We start from the raw sequence: 4,992 nt of genomic DNA, 5'->3' as shown, positions 1-4,992 counted from the left end.
CAGGTGCCCTAGTTTCTCCTCATAGGGCTTGGCCTGCAAGCCCTTAACCATACAAGTGGCCCTTCTCTGGACCCTCTCCAGGTTATCAACTTCCCTCTTAAAGTGTGGCACCCAAAACTGGACACAGTATTCTAATTGAGGTCTGACCAGTGCCCGATAGAGGGGAAGTATCACCTCCTTGGTTCTGTTTGTCATGCTGATACATGATAAAGTGCAGTTATCTTTTTTGTAACCTGGTCATAAAAAGAGACTAGATTAGTCAGGCATGATCTACCTGCTATGAACCCGTGCTGGCTTCCCCTCAGCATAATTTTTCCTGCTGGACTCTCACATATATGAGCCTTAGTAATCTTTTCAAATACTTTACCAAGGATGGAGGTGAGATTGACTAGCCTGTAGTTGCTTGGATCCTCCTTCCTCCCCTTCTTGAAAATAGGGACTACATTGGCCCTTTTCCAGTCCTCGGAAACCTGGCCCATGCACCACAAGTGATCAAATATTCTTCCTAGTGGCTGTGCAATGACATCAGCCAGTGCCTTCAGTACCTTTGTATGGAGCTCATCTGGGCTTGCCGACTTAAACACATCCAGTCCTTCCAAGTGACTCTGCAGCATCTCGGGGTCAATCCCACTGTGAGACTTGTTTTGCCCCTCATTTAGGAACACTGAGGCAAAGAACTCATTGAGGAGTTCAGCCTTGTCCCCCCATCTGTCACCAATTGCTTTTGCCTGTTCAGGAGGGGCCCTATACCACCCTGGGCCTTCCTTTTATTCCCTATATATCTGAAAAACTATTTTTTGTTATCCTTAACTTTGGATGGCATCCTCAGCTCCATGGTAGCTTTGGCCTTTCTAACTGCCTCCCTACAACTGTGAGCTGAGGAGGCATACTCCTCTTTAGTAATTTCTCCTTGTTTCCACAGCTTATATGCCCCCCCTTTTTTCCCTTAGGCTGCCCTGGTTTTCCCTGGTCAACCAAAGAAGCCTCTTGGCCCCTTTACCTCTTTTTCCTCTGCATAGGGATCGTTGCCCTCTGTGCCCAAAGGATCACTTCCTTAAGGCACAGCCACCCTTCTTGGGCTCCCATCTTGCCAAATCTTTTACTCTGCAGTGCGTGACTGACTAAACACCTGAGCTTGCTGAAGTCAGCCTTCCTAAAGTCTAGCACTTCCACCCTACTAGTTACCTTTCCCACTCTATGCCTTATGGTGAATTTTATTATTTGACGGTCACTGTCCCCCAGGTGACCATTGATCTGTAGGTCCCCTACCATGTCATCCCCTGTTGCCAATACCAGGTCCAGTAAGGCATTCCCCCTAGTGGGACCATGTACCTCCTGCATCAGGTGGATGTCCTATACTCAGGATAAGAACCTGCATGAACGTTGGGAATTTACTATCTGCGTCTCCCAGACATAGGAAGGTCTTACAACCCAGTCCAACTATTTGGGAAGGCATTCAAGAGGCAAGGCTAGGGGCTACTTGCCCTCAGGATTTTCTCAAGGACCTCCTGGTCAACCTCCCCCTGGCCCTGGCCCAGTGGGCCCTCTACTGGACCAGGAAGGAGGCTATGGCTGGGAAGGTGCCTGGAGACTGCAGGGCAGCTTTCCCCCCACTTATCCATGCACGTTTCTGGGCTCCTTGGATGCCATTGAGGACCAGTGGGTTCAGACTGGGGGGCTCTCCTTGGTGTCCCCCTCTGGAACACTTATTTACACATTTTGAACCTTTGACCCCCACATCACTCCTATCCTGTTTTTGCTTTAGCTGTCCCAAGTAATTAGTTGTGTTGTTCATTCATTGGCCCTACACCATAGGGGCCACTAGTTAGCTGGGGGGACCTTGGGCCCATAACATTTGGGTAACGCAAATAGACAGGAGCTTCTGGGGGAGAAGCCTCTGGGAGGAACCTCTTCCTGTCCCAGGCGGCTGCTGTTGATGCTCCTACAAGCTTGGTCTTAGGAAATTCTGGGGAGATGGCCAGGCCCCTTCCTGCCTCTGCCTACTGCTAGCTGCTAGCTGCTAGCTTGTTCTCAGAGCTTTTGAAGGTAAATTGGCCACACCTCTTCCTGCCTTGGGCTGCTGTTGCTGCTGTTGTTTCCACCCCCCACAGGGGTGGTACTCTGCCCCACACCCCATGCCACTGCCGCACCCTCGAAGCAGAGCACCGTACTGCATGCTCAGCACCACTCCCCAGCAATGCACCCCAGCTTCTGCACTCCTGTTCTGGCCTGCTGCCCAGCCCATCACCAAGCCCCAGTTGGGAGACAGACTGAGGAGGGAGCCTGCACTGCCTGTGGGTCCCTCCCCTACCATCAATGCCAAAGCCTAAAGGTGCCTTCCCTGCTTCAGCTGCTTTGGCAGGCCAGCCCCCACCTTCACCTCAACTTTCACCTGAAGCACACCCTGGGTGACTGAAATGGACAGCTCCTACCACCACTGCTGCTGTTGCTGCTGCAGATCCCAGCCTAGCCCCCAAGGGAATGCATGTCTCTGTAGCACCATCCCAGAGGCAGAGTCCAACCAACCTCCTCTGGGCTTAGAGAAGCCTGCAACCTCTGCTACATGGGCAAGTGGGACTCTGGTACGGAGCCAACAGGGCCAGGGGGTCTCCCCTGGCCAGGCCTCCCCCAGAGGGATTCCCAACCCCCTCCCCCACCATCTGGAACTAAAAGCAAGGGCAGGTGGAAGGGTTCATCTTCAGCCTCCTCCACAGGAGTGGGAAAGGCAAGGACTCCACCCCTAAGCCTAAATCACCAGCACGTGAGGGGACCAGGTGCACTACACCAGCCAGCACACCCACTTATCCTGTCCCTGGCCCTAGCTCCAGCTCCACCGATGCAGCCCCACCAGAGGGGCAACCATAGCTATGCACAGGCAGCTGCGGGGCAACCCAAAGCCAAGGGGCCTGGACCCTCCACCACTGGCTCTTCCAGATTGGGCAGCGGGGCCCCTTTCCAGCACTCACCCACAGGCATGGGGTGAAGTGCTAACTACCCAAGTGGGAGAACCTGCCTTTGAGACCTGGGTGCAGAACCTGGATCAGGTAGTGGGGGCTCCTAAGATTGTGGTGGCCTCCTGCTTTCATGGCAAAGGGAACTTTTTCCTTGCCATGGAGGCCACTGTAGAAAAGGTGGTGGAGAGGGGGCTAATGGTGGAGGACGAGTACATCCCCCTCGAGCCCCTAGAAGATCTTGGAACCAGGGTGGTCCTCTGCTCTGTCCCTCCCTATATCCCTAATTCGGTCCTGCTCCCCTAGCCCCAAGCCCTGGGGAGAGTTATCTCTCTGGTGGTGGCCCTCTCACTGGGGTAATGAGACCCCAGCCTCCACTATGCATTCTTCCTCCATCACCAGGCTATGATCAAGTTGGCAGCAAAATTGTGGCTGAAGGCTGAGGGGTGCCTTGCAACTCCTTTTCAGGAGGCCCTGCTGAGGGTTTTCTATACATTGGGTGACCTGCAATGGTTCCAGTGCTGCTCCCCAGGGCACTTGCATCATGAGTCCCCATGGACAAGGAGGAGAGGGCATTCACAGGTCTCACTGGTGAGAGGGGTGCTGCTGCCACTGGTACCCCTCCCACCTCAGGCCCCCCAATACCCCAACCACAACATCCAGCCCCCCTGTGTACTCAGGGGACCCCACTGCAAACCAAGTTTGGCAGGGTCCTGGGGAGGGCAGCAGTATCCAGGAGGAGAGAGGGAGTGGGGCCCCCTGACCCTAGTCATGCCCCTGCTGTAGCTGCCTCACCCCCCAAACCTCACCTTCTACTGGAGTCTGTCCGCCGAGGACCACCCCATGGCTGAATGGGTGCAAGTCCCATCTGGGTGCAAAGCCAAAAGGAAGGTTCAGGTGCAGCTGGAGCCCTCCGATATGGAGGACTCCCCCCCCCCCCCAAGACTACCACACAGGGGGAAGGAGCAGTCCAGCTTCCAGTGGCCTCACCTGCTGCACCTGACACCCCACCCCCAGGAAAGATCAATTGAGTGATCCCTGTGGAGGAGGTTTTGGGGTGTCTGGACAGCCCAAACCAGGAGCCCATGAAGGAGGCCACTCACTCGACTGGCCAGGGACTATTCCCTGAGACCATGGGTGCCAAGGCTGAGGCTGAGGCTGACCCAGTGGAAGGTCCATCAATGGAGCCCTCCCCCTCAAATGATCTAGGGGAGATGAGGGTCCTGGAGCTCACCCTGGTGAGTTCTGAGTGGAGAAGTCCCCTCTCCCAGGACCCCAAGACAAGCACTGATGCCACCCTGGTGCCTGACAGGTTTTCTTCTCCATCCTCCCAGTCAAATCCCACTGCTAGCCCACCCAAAGGCACACACTAGATGGGTTGGGGTCCCCAGACCAACAGTTCAATCTTGTTGGGGGTCCCATGAAGACACCCCTGGAGTTCTAGCTCTGCCTTGACATCTTGTGAGCGATCTCCGCCCCCACCCTTATCCCCAGCCCCATTCTAAGGGGCCACTGAGCTCTCCCAATCCCAGCTAGAGTCCAGGGTCATAGCAGAGGGGGGGGGGGGGGGGTTCAGACGGTACCTAAGGACCCTGTTGAACTCCAGAACCAAAAGAAGAATGCCTGAGAACCAGAAGGCTCCAACCTCTCAGTCTCAGTAGTCCTCAGGGATGAGATACTTGTATTTCTTGACTGTGAGTTCACCTGACAGTCTGCCAGTGAGATGTAGCTCATGTTGGGCTGCTGGGGAGATATTGACAGTGTCCTCACCACTGTGAGGGTACTGGTGGGGGAAGGCAAGGGGCCCAAAAACTGCAACACCCAGATCTATAAGCAGGCCCACAGTTTTGTAAACACCCTCTTACTTATGAAAGGGTTTTGCATGAACCAGTGGGCCCCACACGGGGCATTGAGATGTGCAAGGTCCCTGCTGAACTGTCCACTCCACCCCCCCCCCACCCAAGAGGTAATTTAAGATCATGACCCTCAATTTTTTTTTTTTTATTCATTGTCTCCAAAGATGATGGGTGCTTGTCTTCCT

This window comes from Crocodylus porosus, unplaced genomic scaffold (genome assembly GCF_001723895.1).
Source record: "Crocodylus porosus isolate Cpor-Errol unplaced genomic scaffold, CroPor_comp1, whole genome shotgun sequence".
In the NCBI taxonomy this organism is placed as follows: Eukaryota; Metazoa; Chordata; order Crocodylia; family Crocodylidae; genus Crocodylus; species Crocodylus porosus.
Note: the sequence above shows the minus strand (reverse complement) of the source record.